The sequence below is a fragment of the Macrobrachium nipponense genome, chromosome 16 (genome assembly GCF_015104395.2).
Source record: "Macrobrachium nipponense isolate FS-2020 chromosome 16, ASM1510439v2, whole genome shotgun sequence".
Classification (NCBI taxonomy): Eukaryota; Metazoa; Arthropoda; class Malacostraca; order Decapoda; family Palaemonidae; genus Macrobrachium; species Macrobrachium nipponense.
Genome location: NC_087209.1, coordinates 61,937,079 through 61,962,865, shown reverse-complemented (window position 1 = coordinate 61,962,865; position 25,787 = coordinate 61,937,079). Strand labels below are relative to the sequence as shown.

Here is a 25,787-nt window from a genome sequence, read left to right as displayed (position 1 = left end):
CCGCAGCATAGATCAGAAAACCAGGAAACATATGACAATACACAAAGCACTACACCCAAGAGCAAATACGGACAGACTATACATAACACGAAAGGAAGGAGGGAGAGGGCTACTAAGTATAGAGGACTGCGTCAACATCGAAAACAGAGCACTTGGGCAATATCTGAAAACCAGTGAAGACGAGTGGCTAAAGAGTGCATGGGAAGAAGGACTAATAAAAGCAGACGAAGACCCAGAAATATACAGAGACAGGAGAAAGACAGAAAGAACAGAGGACTGGCACAACAAACCAATGCACGGACAATACATGAGACAGACTAAAGAACTAGCCAGCGATGACAATTGGCAATGGCTACAGAGGGGAGAGCTAAAGAAGGAAACTGAAGGAATGATAACAGCGGCACAGATCAGGCCCTAAGAACCAGATATGTTCAAAGTACGATAGACGGAAATAACATCTCTCCCATATGTAGGAAGTGCAATACGAAAAATGAAACCATAAACCACATAGCAAGTGAATGCCCGGCACTTGCACAGAACCAGTACAAAAAGAGGCATGATTCAGTGGCAAAAGCCCTCCACTGGAGCCTGTGCAAGAAACATCAGCTACCTTGCAGTAATAAGTGGTACGAGCACCAACCTGAGGGAGTGATAGAAAACGATCAGGCAAAGATCCTCTGGGACTATGGTATCAGAACGGATAGGGTGATACGTGCAACAGACCAGACGTGACGTTGATTGACAAAGTCAAGAAGAAAGTATCACTCATTGATGTTGCAATACCATGGGACACCAGAGTTGAAGAGAAAGAGAGGGAAAAATTGGATAAGTATCAAGATCTGAAAATAGAAATAAGAAGGATATGGGATATGCCAGTGGAAATTGTACCCATAATCATAGGAGCACTAGGCACGATCCCAAGATCTCTGAAAAGGAATCTAGAAAAACTAGAGGCTGAAGTAGCTCCAGGACTCATGCAGAAGTGTGTGATCCTAGAAACGGCACACATAGTAAGAAGAGTGATGGACTCCTAAGGAGCAGGATGCAACCCGGAACCCCACACTATAAATACCACCCAGTCGAATTGGAGGACTGTGATAGAGCAAAAAAAAAAAAATAAATAAATAAATAATAATAATAATAAACCAAACTGACATGTCATTCGCCAAGACGTGGTATCTTGTATGAGAGAGAGAGAGAGAGGGGGGGGGGCGGGGGGCATTAAAAGGTCTGTTAGGTTCAGGGGGAGTAATGCAAAAGATCTATGGAGAGAGAGAGAGAGAGAATACGTTACGAGCTCAGTTAGGTTCAGGTTGAGTAATACAAGAGATATTTGGAAAAAAAAATTGTCAATAAAAATAGTCTACCACGTAAAATCCCCTTATCCAATTCATATTAAGTAAAATATTTGAGAATTCGGCTCGTAATTATCCGACCCACATTAGTAATACTACAAATGATTTGAATTCATTGACACTTTAACTTAATTCATTCATTCACATAAGTAACCACTATATTTACTCCCTACCTGGTTGAGTAATTCAGACCAAGGAATTCTATGCGAACCATCCGTTATTCATTGTACCATAAACTAGTACGTTAGCTAAATATAACCACTGAAAGTACAGTTGAAACTGGTACGTTAGCTATATAGAATATATGCTCTGAAAGCAGTTCAAATGTGTACACTAACAAAACTATAAAATCTGAAAGGGCAGTTATACATACATATTATATATATATATATATATATATATATATATATATATATATATATATATATATATATATATATATATATATAGCTAAGCTAAAACTTACAGTCTCTGAAATCACAATTTGTGCTTTAGCAAATATAAAGTGCATGACGCATCAACAATAATCAATATATATCTTTCTGATGAAAGTTACATAGCAAATACGAAAAACTGCATAGGAGAAAATTGTTTACGCTAAGACAAAGGTATACGTAAAAGTATGACAATGCAAACCTTAATTTACACAAAAACGTCATTTTACCTCTTTACAAAGTGATAATAAAAATCACGCATGCAACGGGTAAACAAATCGGTAATAACCGCTATGAAATAACGAAGCAATGAACTAACAACAACTTACGCTGAACAACATATTTAAGTTAAAATCACTTCCTTACACTTGAAAAGCTGCTAGAGAACTAGAAACATGTTGATGGTTTTACTACTCACCGGTAACTCTCAAAACTATCGAGTGGGTCACCCGTCTGAACTAGCTAATGGAGAAGTTACTTGACCTGTTTACATTTCTTTATGCCAATCCTTGTCAGACTGCTACATTACTTTTGGAATCATACAAGGTTTCAAAAGACGTATGACTCCGCCGAGAGAGAGAGAGAGAGAAAGTATCTAAACGCGTTGACTGTCAGCAACATTAAAACTATTGTTTTTTCATCGTGAATTTAGGCCACTGAAAGTACACCAAGACATAAGAACGATATTGTGGAAGTTTTCTGCACACTAAGCCTGTCCGAGAAGCAGCACTTGAAGAAAGAATGTGGAAGAGATTTTGTGTTTTTGTTTCTCTGGAGCCTTAATGATTATATTGATTATATATATATATATATATATATATATATATATATATATATATATATATATATATACATATATATATATATATACATACACATTTTATATATGTACATATATATATATATATATATATATATATATATATATACATGCATATATATATATATATAATATATATATATATATATATATATATATATATATATATATACATATATATATGAAGTGTGTTTGTGTATGTATCAAACGCAATGATCCAAACCAGAGAAAAAAAAACTTCATATTGGTCGAAATTAAAAAAATAATAATAACAATATATTCCCATCTAGTATTAATAGAACAATTATAAACGAACACCAAACCTATTACTGGTCATAATGGCCAACTGCAAGATAAATAAAGACTAATCTAATAAGAGATTTTAGACCTTTAACGAAGTCAATAACGACCAATGTAGTCTTTTCAAATTCTGAAGCTTTTATTTTCAAGCGCAAAGAACAAGGACAACATCATGGCCAAATGCAGCCCAGGCCCGAAAAAAGGAAAGAAATGATGGCCCTTCAGCCTCTTCAAAAGGAAGGAAAGGTATGGATATCAAGGCAAACAGAGGAAAAAGAATTCCGAAGTTTGGCAAGTGGATAGGATGTAATTTTCTTAAAGCTTCTTCGTATTTTCTTGCGTTAAATTTTGCCTGCGATAAAAAAAAAAAAAAAAAAAAAAAACTCGCCATTTGAAAGGTTTCCACAGTCAGCTGTTCTGATACGCTGTCATTTCAATCAAACAACGCAAAAGCAACTTGGTGACGCCAGTTTAGTAGCCATAAATCAATCAGTCAATCAATCAACAACACCTCTATTAGAAACGATTCTACTATCAGGAATGATAGCCCAGATCTTGAATCTTGTTAGCTGCAATATTTGGTAATCAAGAAAGCAACATGAATTAGAGCCATATACCTTCTCACCAATGATGTGTATGACTTATAACTTGGCTTATCTTCAAATTAGATGCTTGCAGAGACAAGAACTAAAACCAAAACAAACGTTATTCTAAAACTTACAAATAGTCAATAATTTTTGCGTGCTAGAGTCTTACCACTGCCGTAAGATTAGTCTTGGATGTTCTGTGACCTATGATAAATAATTTTTCTCTGCCTCTCTTGTCTATCAGTTATTCTCCCAGTGCAAATTGCTCTTCTTTCCAATTTCATCTACATCTTCTATTCTATAATATTTACATCTTCGGCTCTATTTTCTCACCGTTAGGTCAACCTATTTCCTGTTTTGGCTTCTCCTTTTCGTATTGCGTCTTCTCCTGCTTTGCGACGAACGAACAAACTCGTAGCAGCAGCAGTGGATATAACTAATAACGAATCTGGCCTTTTCGAAAACGAATGAAAACTTTTTACCTCGACTGACTGACGGATACCATTAATACTTGAAAGGCTACATCAGTCTCTCCGCAAGATTCGGTGAGAAAAATCAAATCAGGATTCGTACAGAAAACGCTATATTGCCTCTCTCCAATACGACATCTTTTACGGGTGGTAATTAGCTCTGAAAGCGTAATAAACTCATCAAGTAGATGCTGTTAAACGACGCTTATGGTCTTTTTAAAGGCGCACTGAGGTAAGGTAGAGGAGACGCTCTTTACTCAGCGTTTACCTGCGGTCAAAGTGAGGTGTGTGTCTGCTACAACGCTGAAACATCTCCGGATCGTCTTCATTCTTGTGTAAGTCAGAGAGAGAGAGAGAGAGAGAGAGAGAGAGAGAGAGATGCGCTGGATTAAGTCCATGAAAACTACGGGAGAGAGAGTGAGATAGAGATGCGCTAGATCCAAGAGAGAAATATATGCGCTGGATTCAGTCCATGAAAACTATGAGAGAGAGAGAGAGAGAGAGAGAGAGAGAGAGAGAGAGAGAGAGAGAGGAAATTCACTTTCAGAACAAAGATACCAAACCATTAAACAGCAAAAGACCTTACTTTCTCTCTCTCTCTCTCTCTCTCTCTCTCTCTCTCTCTCCTTTTTACTAACCCTACATAAAAACACAATTCACAAGACATTTTTTCTTATACATTCAGCCACATTGAGGCTGCTTGCATGGATCGCTAACTGATTTTCCGTTTTGATTCTATATATATATACATATCATACATATATATATATATATATATATATATATATATATATATATATATATATATCTATATATCTATATATGTATATATATCTATATATGTATATATATATATTATCTATATATATATATATCTATATATATATATGATATATATATCTATATATATATATATATATCTAGATATATATGACATATACATACATATATATATAGATAGATATATAGATAGTATATTGATATATATATATATATATACTATATAGTAGATAGATATATTTATATTTTATGATTTCTATATTTATAGTTTATAATTTTAACTTTATATTTATATTTATATTTATATTTTATAGTCTATATCTTATATCTATATCATATATTTATATGTTATACTATATATATTATATATATATAGATATATATATCTAATATATATGGTATCTATATATCTATTATATATATATAGTATATATATATATATATATATACTATATATATAATATATCTATATATATATTAGAATATATTATAATATATATATATATATAATATATATATATATATATTAATATATATATATATATATATATCTATATATATGTATATTATATATATCATATAGATCTAATATATATATGTATATATAGATATAGATATATATATATATATATATATATATATATATATATGTATATATATATTAGTATGTATGTGTGTGTGTGTGTATTGCAGATCGATTTCCATCACTTTGAATTCACGCGACCAAAGCGCGATAAGAATATTTTGTAAAAAACACATTTTTTCTATATATATATATATATATATATATATATATTTATACATGTATATCTAAATATAAACATATATACATATATATATATATATATATATATATAATATATATATATATATATATATATATATATATATATATATATATATATATATATATATATACATATATATATACACATATATATATTTCTTAGAACGAATTCATGTGTGAAATACTGCATTCCCTTCATTTTTAAAATATTAAGTTGAAAGTTGAAGTACTCTTATATAAAATATAAACAATAACAAATTTCTGAAATTATCTTCTGTCGACACTTGTTGTTTCAGTCACTGAATTTAATTAAATAATTTTTTTCTAGTCTCCGCGGACCCAGAAGGATAATTATGGCTATGGTTGCTGAGGAAGGCATTTCTAAAGAAGGGTGCATTCCTGTGGCCGTTGGATTTGTAAGTACAGTATACAGATATATATGAAGCATTCAATCTTCTGATCTACTTATATGGATATGATAATCGAGCGACTGACGATGATATAGTATATGAGCGACTGACAAGGATATATAAATATACATACATACATACATATATATATATATATATATATTATATATATATATATATATATATATAGATATATATATATATATATATATATATATATATATATATATACATACATATATATATTATAATATATTATATATTTATATATATATATATATATATCATAATATATATATATATATATATATATATATATATATATATAAATAATATTATTTTTCCAGTGGTCTCCGTTCGTGGAAGGCACCTTCCCGAATTACACCGGTCCCGTCTTCGAGCTCTTCAAGGTTATTCAACAGAAACTTGGATTTTGGTGAGATTGCTTCTTAAAATCTAAAGTAAATTCACGGATATCTTCACTGAAATCAATGAAAATTAAGAATGAAAAAGATTAAAATAAAAAAAACAGGTATTCTGTTTTTCGTACGGAAAGAGATATATCTAGAGAGGTGATGCTGTTGTTTTTCAATTGCATAAAATACCAAGAGGATTTTCATACAGTCTAATTGCAATTAAACTAATCTTTGAAAATATCTTGCGTACAATTCATTTGTCGTATCATAAAAAGGGTAAAATTATTCAGCACAACGAAACGTTACTGAAAAATAAATAAGTTAACTTAGTTCAAAGTTAAGATTAAAAACACTGATTTTAAAAACGCCCTATGTACATTTTGAATATCCATGCAGTAGTTATGCTTTCTAGTCATTTATGAATTCTAAAGAGAACGTCGTATTTTTCTTTTCAATCAGAACGTGATCTTAGTTTTTTATTTGTTTTGAGCTTAAACTCAAAGTTCTAGCTTCTCTCGAACACATCAGCTCATAACATAAAAGTAAACGTTCCATTTTCTCATTCAACTACGAACGTTTAATTTTCTTTTCACACACGAACGTAAATCATTGTTTTTATTAGCTATGAACTTCAAATAAACGTTCCATGTTCGCCTTCAATTACGAACGTAAACAAAATTTTCTTTTGCCCCTTCAGCTATGAACTTAAAATGAACGTCTACTGGGGCTTGGAACTACCCAACGGAACGTGGACTGGAATGATGGGAATGCTACAAAGAAAGGTATATATATATATATGTTTGCCGAACGGCACGTTCATTTTTTCAACCGTCGTCAGCCACAAATATGGGAGAATTCCTCCCAGCTTCAGTATAACAGAGATAATATTTTCTTTCCTACACTTCCTACATGGAAAGTAACAGAGTAGTAGTAGTAGAGTAGTAGTAGTATAGTAGTATGTAGTAGTAGTAGAAGAAAATAGCCTTTGTAATGGCGTGAATGTATAAGCTGATCAATCAGATATTGAATTACGACAGGTATTACGGAAATGGGGTTCATCATTCATGAACATGGTGTAGGCATATAAGAACAAGGATCCTTTTCAATTGGATGATTCACCCAACTGGCGTTGCAAAATCAGAGGTCACTCATATAATTAAAACCACTGTTAATATATATATATATATATATAAATATATATATATATATATATATATATATATATATATATATATATATATATATATAATTTATTTTTAATCAGGAAGCCGAGGTAGCCATTGGCCCCATCGGAGTGACCTACGACAGGTACAACGCAGCCGAATTCAGCAACCCCATATTCATGACTGATCAGACCATCTTGTACCTGCGCCCTCGTCTCGAACCCGATTTGATGGGCTTCGTAAAACCTTTCACTTTGCTGGTAGGTAATGCTTCACCCTGTACGAGCTATCCTCCTCTCTCTCTCTCTCGCTCTCTCTCTTACACATGCACATTATATATATATATATATATATATATTATATATATATATATATATATATATATATATATATATATATATATATATATATATATATATAAAGATATTCTCTCTCTTTCTACAATTTACGTTATATATTCTTTTACACTATGAAATGCGAAATCTGAACTCACATTTTAAAACATCCTAACTCTAAGCTATCTAGGAATCTGAAAAAATGTTGCCAAAATCTTATATACACAATATTTTATACAGTCAAAGAGGGGAAATATGCATTTTGAAAGTAGCAATATATATATATAACTATATATATATATATATATATATATATATATATATATATATATATATATATATATATATATATATATATATATATATATATATATATATATATATATATATATATATATATATATATATATATATATATATATATATAGCTACTTTCAAAATGCATATTTCCCCTCTTTGACTGTATAAAATATTGTGTATATAAGATTTTGGCAACATTTTTTCAGATTCCTAGATAGCTTAGAGTTAGGATGTTTTAAAATGTGAGTTCAGATTTCGCATTTCATAGTGTAAAAGAATATATAACGTAAATTGTAGAAAGAGAGAGAATATCTTTGTCCGTTCAAAGCTAGAGTTGTTTTTCAAAATCTGTCAACACGTTTGATAAGCGAGCTCGAGCTGTCATTGTGTTTTGGGATTCTGTCATCATGTGTGATAAGGGGCTTCTGCTTCGGTCGATCGAGTCGAGTACGTGTCTTTTTTGAACAGAATCGTCTCATACGTGTATGTCTTTGTCAAAGCCACGTGCAATTACACATTTTGTATGTAAAGTTGTGTAAGATTTGGAAGCTTCTGGAAGAATTGTTGCCCAAAACGTTTTGTCATCTCCTGTCCAGCTTCTGTAAGGGAGAAGTTTTTCATTCGGGCTTAAAGACTCAAACCGTTCACATCTCTCTCTCTCTCTCTCTCTCTCTCTCTCTCTCTCTCTCTCTCTCTCTCTCTCTCTCCATCACATAGCACTTTTGATGTTAAAGTAACGTAACGATTTCGTACTTATTGAATGGTCACCCGTAACTTGAGAATTTCATATTTGATATTTCTTAGTTTATTTAGTGTTGTTTAGTGATTTTTTGTGGAATCTGAACAAACATTGTTGTTGGAACGGAGCCTGGTTTTGTGAAAGTAACGAGCTGCAGCAAGAAAGAAAGAAATTGGTATACCAAAAAGGTAAAGTGTGTTATATTTTTATTAGTTGCATCTAATAACTGATAGGAACAGTGGTTAGGTAACAACTAATAACTGATAGGAACAGTGGTTAGGTGACAACTAATAACTGATAGGAACAGTGGTTAGGTAACAACTAATAACTGAACGGAACAGTGGTTTGGTAAAAACTAAATAACTGATGGTTACAGTGGTTTGAGAGAAACTATTTACGTTTTTACATATTGCAAATTTTTGTGTTTTGTGTTCGTTTCATTTTTGTGCATTTGTTAATTTTCTTATTGAAGTGTGCCTTTTTATTTTATATTCTCTGATTAATACTTTTTGCAAATTTTGATATTGTCCACATTGTTCTGTATTTTCATTTGCATTCACAATTTAATTGACTTAGTTATTCTCATAGCTTAATCATTGCACATTTAATTAAATTTAACACTTGTGAATTAATTTGCATTTACTTAGAATTCTTTTCAAGTTTTATTATTGCTTAGCACTTGTGAATTAATTTCAAATTTTCAATTATTGCCTAACACTTTTGAATTTTGATTGAATTAATTTTCTTGAATTTTGTGATAAATTAATTTTGATTTAATTTCACTTAATTTGATTCAAGAATTAAACTTTACTTTTTTTTGAAGTAAAAGTAATTTTCCCTGATATTGTGAATTTCACTTATAAATTTTGAGTTTAATAATAAATTTTTGTATTTAAAATTTTTATAGGTGTTTTCTTTATTTTATACCAGTATATAATTATATTGATGTTAGGTAGAAACATAGAGTGGTAATTGATCTGTTTTCCTTCAATTTACTTGAAGTGACTTAGAACCAGAGAAGTACTTAGACTTTTGAAATCAGGGAAATACTTAGACTTTTAAAGTTGTTGATGGAGTGATGCCCTTTGATTAATTTAATTACTTACAAGATTACCTCACACCTGTTTTGACGAACTTAGTCTGATTTTCTGCAATACTGGTAAATTGTTAAGGGATCTCTGTTGCCTTTAGAGTATTCAGTCGTTTAGTACCTGTGATGAGGGTTCAGGTGTCTGGTTTTTGTGAGGTAACAATTGATGAATGGTAAGCATAGTAACCAGATACTTGGCACTTCGTCACAATATATATATATATATATATATATATATATATATATATATATATGCATGTCTTATATGTAAACATTCATGTAAACACACATACATACATACATATATGTATATATGTGTGTGTATTAGAATTTTTCACCTGTTAACACCCTGATTAAGGTTAGGTATTCTGTCATTAACTAACGAAAAATAATGATAAGGCTTCCATCACAGATAATGAGTTTAAATTATTTCCAACAGCACTCTTAGTATTTGGAGAGCATTAACTTTAAGCTTTGCAGAAAAACTATTAAGAGAATTAACCTTAAATATCAAATACAGCCTTTTAAAATTTGATTCTGATTTCATTTCAGGTCTGGTTAGGTGTCCTAGCCAGCACGATTCTGGTCACTGTGATGGCTCTTGTCGTTATGAAGACTATACCCGACAGGTGAGATATTATATCAGGGTGGGATTCCACAATTACATGATTTAACACCGTAAATAGAGTAAGCTCGGTTAATTACAATATCAGCGCCGTTATTCGATGCTTAAACTACAAATTCATTGTTATTAGTAGCAAATGCCGTGATGTTTAAGACTCCAATTATATATTTTATTAATTATTAATGACAATTTATACGTAGTTGCTAATTTTTGGTAACCTGTTCCTTATTACTGAAACAGACGATAGCTGTGTACAATGGGATCATTACACTAGAGCCGCTATTTTTATGTGTTTTTTTCTTTATGCTTAGAATACGAACGCATTTTAATTAGCAGTAATTACCGTGATGTTGACGAGTTCAGTTATATTTTCATCAGTTTCAAGCGTAGTTCAAATGTAAAGTTAATTAGGAAATTCGTTGTCGAAAACGTAATCAATCATTTGATTTTTTAAAATTCAATTTCGCCTTGTTTTAAACAATACTTTATAATTGTCAATATTTGAACAAAACTATGAGGTCATTTAGCGCTGAAACGGAAATTGACAGTAGGAAAACTTCAAAGCAGTTGCACTTTGAATCAATTGTTAGGAGAGGTTGAGGAAAGGAAGATGTAAGAAAGAGAATATGAAAGGTGATAGAATAAAAAGTAAAGAGAGGGGTTGCAGCCAGGGGCCAAAAGGCACGCAGCAAATAACCTTAATGCCTACTGCGAACCACTTGAGGTGCACTGGCAGCACTACCCCTCTGCAGGGTCCAACACATGAAGGTTTAACACGTTTTCTCTATTTTTAGGCGGGGTGCGACGCAGAACTCGTCTGGAATCTCTGATCGAGTCGTCACTCCACCACACGAGAAGAATAGTTCATCGTCGCTGTTCTTGTGGAGTTTTATGATTCTCGTGGGCCAATGTGAGTGGTCCTCACATGGTGCACTGTAGGCATTGAGGTTCTTTGCAGCGTACCTTCGGCCCCTAGCTGCAACTATTTTCATCCTTTTTACTGTACCTCCAATCATATTCTTTCTTCCATCTAGCTATCCACCCTCTTCTTACAATTGTTTCACAGTGCAACTGCGAGATTTTCCAATCCGGTTACACCTTTCAAACCTCTTACTCTCAGTTTTCCTTTTAGCGACGAATGACCTCATAAGTTCCATAGCTCGGCCTTCGGCCTAAATTGTACATTCTACCTATCTCTTCAAGTTGAGTGGTGTTTTCCATAAGTAATTTTTCATAAGTTCGGAAAATAATCAGTGTCTCTTCAGCTCCTAGCTGGGCCCACCTTTTAGCCTTTCACTTTACAACCATTCACGCCTCCTTCCATCAATCTTGCTGTCCAACTCCTTTAACTTTCTCTATTTACTGAATGGTCGAAATGCCTTAATGCTTGGCTTGACAGTCTAAATTTAATGAAAATCTTGACTCAAATAAGAAAATTTTAATTTTCATAAATATTTACAAGAGTACTCAAAAATTCATTTGTCAAAAGCGCTCCCAAGGTATTAACCTGATGATTTTACAAAAGTTGTTCTAAAGTATTTACAAAATAGTTTTCAACTTTTTTATTACTACTATTTTTAAGGTATTTACGAAGGCACTTTTAATTTTTTTTTCTTTTTTTAAATATTAACCGTGTTTTGAAAACTATTTTTCTCTTGGCTTCACAAAGTATATTCCTTTGAACGAAACAAAAATTTCTTTGTTTTCTTCTGAAGATTGAAAAAGAAACCACACAAAATTACTGTGAATAACGTGTTTACTTATATTTACATTTTACTCAACACTCGAGTCCTTTCAGGCCACAGATGGGGCCTGAAAGTACCCGAGTGTTGAGTAAAATAAAATGTAAATATCTATAAGTAAGCACGTTATACCCAGTAATTTTGTGGGTATATTCCTTTACCGGTGTGGAGACGAACTCAGTTTCTTTAGCAGATATACACATATATGTACTATATACACATTGATCTTTCCCTTCTATGAATAATCTTAAGATTCCCTTTCGTTTCTCTTAGGTCTCGTCATCAAAATGAGTCGAAGCGGAACCTTGAGATCTATCGTCGCTCTGTGGTTCATGACGACGTTCATTCTGGGTTCCGTTTACAAGGGCAATCTGAAAGCAATGCTCATTGTGCCTAAGGTTCGTCTAGTCTCATTTTCTTCTTCCTTTCTTTCTTTCTTCTTCTTCCTCTTTTCGGTGAGAAGTTTCACGTGAAGCTCGTCGCTCTGTCCATTTCATTTCTATAATGCTCGACCACTCATTTCTATAATGATGAACACACTTCTATAATGACTGAACACTCATTTCTAAAATGACTGAACACTCATTTCTATATTGAATCAACACTCATTTCTATAATGATTGAATACCCTTTTCTATAATGGTCGACCGCTCATTTCTATAATACTGACCACTCATTTCTATTATGATTGAACTCTCTTTCCTATAATGGTCGACCACTCATTTCTATAATGATTGATCATTCGTTTCTATACTGATCCACCACTCATTTCTATTATGACTGACCACTGATTTCTATAATGATCAACCACTCATTTCTGTTACGAATGACCACTGATTTCCGTAATGATCAACCATTCATTTTTAAAGTGATTCATAATTTTTTCTCTCTATCTCAATACAGGTCAAGATTCCTTTTGACTCACTAGAGGAATTAGTGGCACAGCGGGAGATACCGTGGAGTTTTCCTAAAAACTCCATCATCCACAGTTTTCTGGAGGTAAGAATTCCAAAATAAACAAATAAATAAAGAAATAATCAAATAAACAAATAAGTAAATAAAATTAAAAAACAAATAAATATATATAATTTATTCTATAAAACGCGTCGCGTACCGTCACATATTTCTACGCGTCACCGTGACAGTCTACATTTCAAAATCCACATTTATGACCCAAAAGGCCGCCCACAGAGGCCGCCCACATAAATATACTGGATGAAGGTTTACCCTGTGCTAACATCACTACGGTAAGAACCTATCCCCGTCGAATTCTGCACATGTGGTCAATTTGAAAAGAATTAATATACCTATAGTGGGTCGATTACGTACCTGGTGGTCAGTGGTTCAGTGTAACAGTCATCTCGAAGGATGGAAAAGTGTGCAGGGCTTGCAACCTCACCTCCTAACCCAACCACTGCGAGAAAAGAGAGATGTGGAAATGAATTAGAATAATTCTATTAGATTTCTCTCAATGTTGATATTATTTATGTATATTTGGATGGGATATTTACCAAAAATACACCAATACTACAGTCAATGACCAGTATCTTACAGACAAGTGAAAACACAGGTAAATTATGAATTGGTGAGAATTTTCTGTAGTTTTATTAAAATCGAGTTTCATCTCTTTGTATTTACCTTGAACAGTTGAAGGAGAGATAAATTTGACATGTAATCGAGAAAGACAATTATCATTTTAAATAAGTATATATATATATATATATATATATATATGTGTGTGTGTGTGTGTGTGTGTGTGTGTGTGTGTGTGTGTGTGTGTAATATAATATATCATGCATATTATATCCCCACATTTACTCTTCCAAGAATCTTTTAACTATACAATAAATGAAAATGCACAGGAATGGATAAAGCTTTCCAGGAATTCTCATTTTTGCATCAATATCAACAACGCATCCTTTTCAGGCTTCCTACAACGAGGACCCGACATCCGCCAGGGGCAAGGCTTGGCAGTACAAATCCCACATCATGTCCCACCCCAACGAACTTGACGAGAACCTGAGGAAAGGAATTGCCGGTTCGTACTTTCGAATCCTAAGAGCATGTTAATCCCAGATCCCAGATGAAAGCAGAGGCTACAGAAGACTTACCTATAGCATATGACTTTCAAGTAGAGACTACAGAAGACTTAACTGGCTACAGAAGACTTAACTGTAGCATATGACTTTGAAGCAGAGGCTACAGAAGACTTAACTGTACCATATGACTGAAGCAGAAGCTACTGAAGACTTAACTGTACCATAAGACTCTGAAGCAAAGACTACAGAAGACTTAACTGTACCAAATGACTTTGAAGCAGAGGCTACAGAAGACTTAACTGTACCATATGACTCTGAAGCAGAGACTACTGAAGACTTAACTGGGTACAAAAGACATAACTGTAGCATATGACTTTGAAGCAGAGGCTACAAAAGACTTAACTGTACCATATGACTCTTGAAGCGAGGCTACAAAAGAAAGACTTTTAACTGTAGCATGCCTAACCTGTACCATATTACTCTTTGAAGCAGAGGCTACAGAAGACTTAACTGTACATTGATTTGCTTTGAAGCGAAAGAGGCTACTAAGAAAAGACTACCTGGGTACAGACATTACTGTAGCATGTGACTTAGGAGAAGAGGCTACAGAACACTTAACTGTACCAAATGACTCTGAAGCAGAGACTACAGAAGACTTAGATGTACCATAGGACTCTGAAACAAATGCTACAGAAGACTTAACTGTACCATATGACTTTGAAGCCAAGGCTACAGAAGACTTAACAGTACCATATGACTCTGAAGCAGAGGCTACAGAACACTTAACTGGGTACGAAAGACATAACTGTAGCATATGACTTTGAAGCCAAGGCTACAAAAGACTTAACTGTACCATATGACTCTGAAGCAGAGGCTACAGAAGACTTAACTGGGTACAAAAGACATAACTGTAGCATATGACTTTGAAGCAGAGGCTACAGAAAACTTAACTGTATCATATGACTCTGAAGCAGGGGCTACTGAAGACAACTGGGTACAAAAGACATAACTATAGCATGTGACTTAGAAGCAGAGGCTACAGATGACTTAACTGTACCATATGACTCTGAAGCAGAGGCTACAGAAGACTTAACTGTACCTTATGACTCTGAAGCAGAGGCTACAGATGACTTAACTGTACCATATGACTCTGAAGCAGAGGCTACAGAAGACTTAACTGTACTATATGACTCTGAAGCAGAGGCTACAGAAGACTTAACTGTACCATATGACTCTGAAGCAGGCCGAAGACTTAACTGTACCTTATGACTCTGAAGCAGAGGCCTCAGAAGAACTTAACTGGTTACCAGAATGACTTCTTGAAGCAGAGGCTACAAAAAGATTAACTTGTTTACCCATATGACTCCCCCCTGAAGCGAGGCACAGAAGACTTAACTGGGTACCATAATGAACTCTTGAAGCAGAGGCTACAGAACTTAACTGTCCATATGACTCTGAAGCAAGGCTACTGAAGCTTAACTGGGTACAAAGCCATAACTAATAGGCATGGACTTAAAGCAGAGGCTACAGATGACTTAACTGTACCATATGACTCTGAAGCAGAGGATACAGAAGACTTAACTTGGTACAAAAGACATAACTATAGCATGTGACTTAGAAGCAGAGGCTACAGATGACTTAAACGGTACCATTGACTATGAAGCGAGGGAATACGAAACTTAACTTGGGTAACAAAAGACAAACTATAAGCATGTGACTTAGAAGCAGGGCTACAGATACTTTAAACTGTACCATATGACTATGAAGCGAGGTACAGAAGACTTAACCGGGTACCAAAAGCATGAACAGAGGCAAGTGACTTAAGAACAAGGCTAACAGATAAAAGACTTAACTGTACCATATGACTCTGAAGCAGATTGGCCTACTGAAGACTTAACTGGGTACAAAAAAGACAGGAACTGTAGGCAGTTGGACTTAGAAGCAGAGGGCTAACAGAGACTTAAACTGTACATATGACTCTGAGCAGAGGCTACTGAAGACTTAAACTTGTACAAAAGACAAACTATAAGCTGTGACTAGAAGCAAGAGCCTACAGATGATTAAACTGTGACATAAGACTTATGAAGCAGACGGCATACAGACGCTTAACTGTACAAAAGACATAACTGTAGCATGTGACTTAGAAGCAGAGGCTACAGATGACTTAACTGTACCATATGACTCTGAAGCAGAGGCTACTGAAACTTACTTGTTACACAAGACTATAACTATAGCATGTGACTTAGAAGCAGAGGCTACAGATGACTTAACTGTACCATATGACTCTGAAGCAGAGGCTACAGAAGACTTAACTTGGTACAAAAGACATAACTATAGCATGTGACGTAGAAGCAGAGGCTACAGATGACTTAACTGTACCATATGACTATGAGCACCATAGTATACAGAAGCGTACTGGGTACAAAACATAAACTGTAGCATGTACTTAGAAGCAGAGGCTAACGATGCCTTAACTGTACCATATGACTATGAAGCAGAGTATACAGAAGACTTAACTGGGTACAAAAGACATAACTGTAACATGTGACTTAGAAGCAGAGGCTACAGAGGACTTAACTGTACCATATGACTCTGAAGCAGAGGCCTACAGAACGACTTCAACCTTGGTACCAAAAGACATAACCTAATATCATGTTGACTTAGAAGCAGGAGGCTACAGAATGACTTAACTGTACCATATGACTCTGAAGCAGAGTCTACAGAAGACTTAACTTGGTACAAAAGACATAACTATAGCATGTGACTTAGAAGCAGAGGCTACAGATGACTTAACTGTACCATATGACTCTGAAGCAGAGGCTACAGAAGACTTAACTAGAGCCATATGACTCTGAGCAAGAGCTTACAGAAACTTTAACTGTAGCCATATGACTCTGTAAGCAGAGACTTACAGAGACTTAACTGTACCAATAATGACTCTGGAAGCAGAAAGGCTACAGAAGACTTAACTGTACCATATGACTCTGAAGCAGAGGCTACAGAAGACTTAACTGTACCATATGACTCTGAAGCAGAGGCTACAGAAGACTTAACTGTACCATATGACTCTGAAGCAGAGGCTACAGAAGACTTAAACTGTACCATTATGACTCAAGAAGCAGAGGCCTACAGAAGACTTACTAAGTACCATATGACTCTGAAGCAGAGGTCAGAAGAACCTTAAACTATACCAATAAATTACTCTAAGCAGAGGCCTACAAGAAGACCCTAACTGTACCATATGACTCTGAAGCAGAGGCTACTGAAGACTTAACTGGGTACAAAAGACATAACTGTAGCATGTGACTTTGAAGCAGAGGCTACAGAAGACTTAACTGTAGTATAAGACTTTGAAGTAGAGGCTACAGAAGACTCAACTGTAGCATGTGACTTCGAAGCAGAAGCTACAGAAAACTTAAATGCAGCATGTGACTTTGAAGCAGAGGCTACAGAAGACATAACTATAGCATGAAATCTTTTTATTTGTGAAAAACACATTATTTAAAATTTTACACTTATCAGTTACATTTCTTTTTTTCTGTTTCAGGCATGTTCACGCGAACATCTTCATTGAATTATGTCGCAAGAACCTTTTCCACGGTAAGAGAATATTTACAACAATTTACTAATAGTAATCTATAATAATGCACTGAACTTTATCAATAATCTTTATCTATACACTGCACTTAATCAATAAATATTAGACCGTGTTGCATTTATGAAGACGCAAGTACTAACAACCTTTCTTTCATTCAGTTCCCATATAACAAAAATCGCAGCACAACACTGATTACAACCTCTTACAACGTTGTTTACGAACCTTCAGTCATTGCTACGAATGTGAAGAAGGATTATATATATATATATATATATATATATATATATATATATATATATATATATATATGTGTGTGTGTGTGTGTGTGTGTGTGTGTGTGTGTGTGTGGGTGTGTGTGTATTCATAGAATTTAGCCCATAAGCCTAGTGCTGGGAACTACGAACGCATTCAGCTCTGTAAGGGAACTTGAGTCAAGAATGTTTGAAAGGTTTAAAGGGAGGAAAACATCGCAGTTGCGTTATGAAATAACTGAAAAGAGAGGGTAGAATGAAGAAGTGAGCGATTACATAACAGTTACTGTTCTCTTTCTGTCTAGACTGGGAGCTGCGGATTTTCGGTGGCCCGGAAAGGCTTCATGACAGTTATGTACAGCATGGGATTCACCAAAGGGTCACCTTTGCTGCCCAAGTTCAACAGACTGTGAGATCTTTCAGTTCCTCTTTACTTTTCACCTTTATTCAGTTTTCCTCTGTCTTACTTTACCATGTCATGAACTGAGAAGATATAAGTACTTGAACAATGCAGTCGTTATATAAACATAGCAATATATATAAATATTATCTGGTAATTCTTAAATAAGGAGTAATGGCTAAAATGTCTTCGGCCTTGATGTTTTGCCCTTTTTTTTTGATAAAAACTTGACTTTGAACGATATAATTATTCAAAATCATAATAATCTGAATAATTTGTCTTGGGTTTAGTGTTTTATATTTAAGCCTTAATTCTGAAAATGAAAAATGAGCATTCTTTAATGGATTTAATACCCATTTGCGCGGTCTGGTGTCCATAGCTGAATCCATGTAATTAAAAGCTATATACCCTTCAGCGAATTAGCGACTTCTTGACTGTAAATTAAGCATTTGAATAATTGACGTACATTATTATGTTTCGATGATGAATAAGAAAACACGCGAAAAAGTCTTTAAAATATCAGAATGCTTTTCCAAAGCCTAGTCTGGCTGCCCGAATCGTTTAAACGATATAGCTTTTAATTTCCCGGATTCAGGTATGGACACCACACCGCGCTAATGGATATTAAACCCATTAGTTGAGACAATGTGAAGGGGATAAAGAGTGCTATTTTTTTTCATTTTCACAATTAATGCTTAAATATAAAACCCTAAACGCCAAGACAAATTATTCAGATAATGATGATTTTGGGTAATTATATCGTTCAAAGGCCAGCTTTTATACTCATTGCTCCTGAACAAGATGAAAAACTGTAGCTACAGGATTGGAGAAACATATACAGTTATGTATGGGTACATATACGTATTTGAAAATAAATCTGTAACAGAGAGCTTTCGGGAATCTGTTTCTGTTCGGTTCTACTCTTCAATCTGATTGAACAGATTCCTGAAAAGAAACAGATTCCCGAAAGCTCTCTGTAGTGCAGATTCATTTTGAAATATATGTAGTACCCATACATACCTGTGGATTTGTTTCTCCAATTCCAGACTCGTGCTACTGCGAGTCATTTTCTTCTTCATTCACAGGATCGACAGCATGACGGAGCTGGGCGTCATGGAAAAAATCCTTTCACCGATGTACATCAACATCTCGCACTGCCTCCAGCCCTACGACACCGAACTGAGCACGACTCTAAGGCCTCTGGCTATAGGAGATTTCCTCGGCATCTTCTCTCTCTTTGGTATAGGTAAATATAAAAACAACAAAGAAAATAAACTGCTTCGTTTAAACTATGTAAAAAAAAAAAAATCTCTCTCTCTGTAACGATGGCAAAACTTTTTGGATGTTTTAGTATTAGTCGATCTTCCTCGCTAGGCTGAGTGGGGGCAATCTGTGGTGGTGGTGGTGGGGGTGAGGGGGAGAGGTGTATGAAGGGGGCATGGGTGGGGTCACAGGATGGGAAGGAACAGGGCTTCGATGCCTATACTCCGTTCCTTGTATTATTTACATAATAAATAATATATTCCCATCCTAGGGAATATATAGTACATATACAGTATAAGCACTTTCGCTTAAATGGTGTCTGGAAAGATAACATCTACCTAAATATCCAGGTGTCATCATATATCAAAACACATTATCAGGATGCCGTTGTCCTCAACGATATAAGAACTCTTATAACCTATTATTTTCTCATTACAGGAGCAGCCACCAGCGTCGTATTCTTCATTCTGGAGGTCATAGTTAACTTCCGGTTTCCGAAATGACTATTCAAAAGCCCTTTTCTGGATTATTTGCTGACGAAGACTATCCGTAATGACTACTACTTCGATGGACTATATCCCTACTATCCACGGCCTGCTATCCGCAAAGTACACTGTAAAATTATTAAACTGACACCCTTAATTTGGTAAAATTCACGATTATGAATGATAATGAGATTGATAAAGAAAAAAATGTGAATAAATTTAATGAGCATTATTTTTGTTTTATTTAGTCTTCTCAAAGTTTCCTTATTATATAAAGTTAAGGTGTGTTAAACCTATTGACAAAGGGACAGTCTGGAATAATTCAGAGCGAAATAATCGGAATATTGTTGACGAAATATGAAATTCCAAATCGAACTTTTTAAGCTATATTTGCATAATATTGATGTAGTTCATTTTCCTTGCAATCTTCTACATTTTCTTTCTCTCAGTTTGAAATCATAACAATAATAATAATAATAAAATGGCGAGGAAAACCACAATGCTGTATATATATTGATATATATCTATATGGTATATATATATAGATATATATAGATTAAAGTATATATATATATATTGTGACGAAGTGGCCTAGAGTATCTGGGTCCGGGCACCATTAATACTTGGTGCACGAAGTAGCCAAATATCTGTGTCTGAACACCATTAATATTTGTTAACCCAAATTGCCAAGTATCTGGGTACTTCACTTACCATTTGTACTTGTTAGCACAAGGAACCCTTTTATTCCTGGGTCTGGGACACCCTTTTTACTTAGGGCACAGTTTGTTCAAGTACCTGGTTATTACTTACCTCACTACAGCCAGACACCTGACCCTTCATCACATATACTAAACGACTGAATACTCTAAAGGTAATAGTGATCCCTTATAGAACTGAACAGTCAAGAAAACAATCAGTCTAAGTTCATTAAAATAGATGTGAGGTAATCTTAATTAAAGGGCATCACTCCTACAATTTCAAATTTAAGTATTTCCCTGATTCTGATTTATTTGTGGGAAACGGCACAATTATCACTCTATATTTCTACCTAAATGAAAATAAAATATAATACTGGTGTTGTAATTAAATACTCATATAAATTTCAAATACAAAAATTTATTTCTAAATTCAAAATTTATAAGTGAAATTCACAGTCTCAGGGAATGTTTTATTACTTGAAAACAAAAGTTTAATTAATTCTTGAATTAATTAAGCAAAATTAAATCAAAGTTTATCAAGAAAATTAATTAAATTGAATTACAAAGCAATAATAAAATTTGAAATGGAATTTAATTAAATACAAATTAATTCACAAGTGTAAGATTCAAAATTTACACAATCAAAATAATTCAAACTAATTAAACAAAATAAAGACAATGCAAAAACATAATGCATAATATGAAAACAATTAAAGCATTGACAGTACAAACATTAAGCATATGAAATGGACATGTCAAAAGAACAAAGCAAAAGAAAATTTGCATAAAAATTATAATTTTATCCACACGTAAAATAAAACCTCGAAGTGCACTTCAAAACATTTGAAAATACCTGTATACTCAGCTGCAACTTCTCACTCAAACAAAAGGCCTGTTACATATGTCTACACTTTCGTGGGCGCCTTCACAAAACTAATAAAAATAACACTATGTTCAGATTCCACAAACAACACATATATTACTAATAATTATACAAAAATGAGTGACCACCTTATATATAAGCGTGAATTACATTACGGAAATGAAACAGTTCACGCAAGAGAGAGAGAGAGAGAGAGAGAGAGAGAGAGAGAGAGAGAGAGAGAGAGAGATACTATCCCTCACGCCAGCGGCTAGGTCTCGGAATTGAATGAATCGTTCTCTATCCCCATAAGCGTATGGCATATGGGCGATTAACATCTAGTTCAAGACAAAAACATATTACGTCATCTCTCTATGTTAAACATGAATAACACTATTGTAGGGAAGGTTCTCGAAGGATTCGATGCTACCTGGGAGGTCCCTACATGTTTGCGCAGATGAAGAAATCAGCTGGCCCAGGCCCTCTTGAGATGTGAATAACAACCTTACTCTTTCTCTCTGTCTTACGTTACTTTTTCCTCTCTCTGCCTTATGTATGTTTAAAAAGGAAATGTTACACTACTTAACATGTGTTACCTTTAAATGTGGGAATCTGAACACAAAAACATACATTTCATAACATGATACGCAGGTTCTGAGGTGAATTAATCATATTACCAAAATTATAATTGCATTACAAAACTTACATTATAAGAATAATATATATATATATATATATATATATATATACATATATATATATATATATATATATATATATATATATATATATATATATATATATATATATATATATATATATATATATATAATTGAAGATCAAAACAAATTTCAAGCTACTTCAGCTTCATTAATTTAGAATTTTTCCTCAAACCAGCAATCTTTAAGTAGACAATTAACGTTTCTCTAGATTTCATAATCACTAAATTTTGATTTTAGTTCCCTTTCAACATTAATATTTAATTTCATCATTTTTGAAGATTACCTCTGTAGAGAACCTTAGTCTATACTCTATAGGACCGTTGATATTGTATGTGCAATTTCCGTAGAGATTTGCACGAGACTTTTACAGTGGAACTCGCTAGTGGTTGCTATACATTTTGACATACTTAATTCTGTATGATATCTTCATGCTTTTTTTTTACCATTATTATGGATCTATTCTTTCTTATTTCCACAGTATCTATTTCCTCACATACATTGGTAAACCATTGCATCTTTCCATAATCCGAATGCGTCATACTATAGATTAGCAATTCGCCTTACTTTGTCATTTTTCTAAGGCATATCAATTTTAAATTATCACTTATTAGTCATCTAATTTTACCAAGGATTTTATATGATTAAATTTTCTACAGATATTTCCCTTACAGGGTCATTTTCCTTTTTGATACGAATTGCAATATTGCATTCCACTTATATACTGCCATGCAGATTGGTTATTACCTCTAATGATAAACTGCATTGATGCTAATTTTCCCATGACATGCAACTTCGAATGATACAATGCCGCATGCAGCAATATCTGCAGTCAAGCTGCTGACTAACATTCTCTCTCTCTCTCTCTCTCGTCCAAGCAATAGGTTTTGCAAACGTATCGTCTCTGTACTTTGCCTATCAACAAAGTTCTCTCTCTCTCTCTCTCTTCGCAATTTTAACTGTATCTAGAAGGAAATATTACAGTCAAAATTGTTGCTGGTGTTCGGCAGAACTTTATCCCAGCACGGGCTCTTGCTTCGTGATTCCTTTTCATACATGAAAAGTATACATCGGTGGTTGACCCGTTATCAAGCTTGTCTTTCCCAATATTTTCAATCTGACTTTTTTTTTATTGTTCACTTATTGGGAAAAGTCCTCGAGATTTTTCGTCAATCGACGGATTTATTAATATAACGGCTTTTATTTCAAACTGTCCATTTATCTGATTTGTCTCAATAAACAGGCACCAAAGGACAGTAAGTATTTTTGGTGCTATTTTGGTTGGTTATCTACGCGTCACCTACCCCGAGGTACTATACTCTGTTTTTTTCCATCTGTCCATCTGCCTGTGGTGGTAGCACTTGGTAACACTGCGTCCCAGGCTTTAAATAGTTACCCTGTCTAAATTTTAGGTAAATAAAAGGATATCTGGGAGTACATTTGCAACTGAAAAGTGTTTTAATAATTTACTGTATGCGAATTACACCGTTAATATTCGAAATAGGATATTATATAAAGCCCGGAACGCAGTGTTGCCATGCGCAAACACCAAAGGTGGATGGACAGACTGGAAAAAACCAGCTCCATGGGACACCGTGTTTAGTACTAGCCCCTCGGGGATCAAAGCATCATATACACACATTTCTGTAACGCGTGGTCGACAAATTATAATAATAATATAAACGATATCTTCGCGCGGCCGTCTACTTAATATTTACCAAACGGTGTTTAGTGTTACACCTTCATAAAATCGAATAGTTATTAATTCAGCAAGCGCAAAAACGTATGTCATTCTCGCAAAGAAAGAGAGAGAGAGAGAGAGAAAAAAAAAAACAGTAATGTGACAGACATCTTTCGAGACGGGAGCTAGCAGACGCAATTGCCTAGATGCACTTACTTTGTGCAGTTTAAAGAACTGTAGACGTCAACATCCCTTTAAGCTTTAGGGGGAAGTTGCAAAGACGTTTTTGCCACGGCATACTGATTTCGCTCTTTTGACATCCTTGTATAAGGGCGATAATAACTGAAGAATTTAAACTAGTTGAGAGAGATTAGAATACGGTAGGTATATATATATATAAGATATATATATATATATATATATAAGATATATACATATATATAATATATATATATACACATATATATGCATATTAGTACATTACATATATAAATAGATATAGGATATAATTATATCTAGATATAATATAGATACATATATAATATTAATATATATATCTATATATTGTGTGTAATAAGCTTTTAGACATTTATGATTATGTTTTAGAGGATTCAGTAGCGTTGTTTTTAGGTAAAGTTATTATTTATTATTATTATTATATTTAAGCTCATAGTCACATTGAACGGGACATAGGGTCGTTATCTTGATAAGCAAACTTCGGTATGATAAATAATAAATAACTAATATCTACAATTAAATTAATTAGTCATGCGAAGCTGACTGGAATTAGTCATGGGAAGTTGGTTGGATTGAAATCTGGATTAATTTGCAAATTAAATCAAATTAAAATTATATACCATACTTAGCAACTAAAAAAAACATAATTTCCTAATACGTGAAACTATACCAAAATACTCTTAACGTGAGTACAAATAGAAAGTTAATCTGCATCAATAAGTTGCAGTGGAATTTCCATTCATGAAGTTTTTCTGGGAGCGGTTTTAGAATTCCGACGAAACTATCATTCTCGTACTTATAATCATCAAGTTTAATTCCATGATACTACTACGTCCTCGCGCCCTTTCTGGGAAAGCGCAACAAGATGTTGACCGCGAAATATTCCGAGAACCATCAAGTACTACTAGACGCTTATTAGAGGTTTCACTCAGAGAGGACCAATGTTCACCTATTCACCCCAACAGAAGTGTTGCCAATTAGATGTTTTCGAGTTAAAGGCGAATATTTCGGCCGTGATTTCATGGTCTGGGGGCTTCAATAGTTATGAAATTTATTCATGACTTGCTTAAATAATATATTAGTATGTTTAAACTCGTGAATTATGTTTACGAGCCCGCCGTCACTACCGATTCTTTAGTACGAGTGATTAATAACATCAGGCAATAGCTTGCTGCAAATTAAGGGTGTTATATAAAAAAAG

At 33.9% G+C, this 25,787-nt stretch overlaps 1 long non-coding RNA gene across 1 annotated transcript in view; it reads right to left on the bottom strand.

Moving 5' to 3' along the window:
* Positions 1-25,787, bottom strand: part of LOC135195769 (uncharacterized) — a 39,354-nt gene that overhangs the window by 2,347 nt on the left and 11,220 nt on the right. The window contains exon 2 of the long non-coding RNA XR_010310243.1: positions 13,683-13,767. This is a non-coding gene — a long non-coding RNA (uncharacterized LOC135195769). The remainder of the gene's footprint in view (positions 1-13,682; positions 13,768-25,787) is intronic.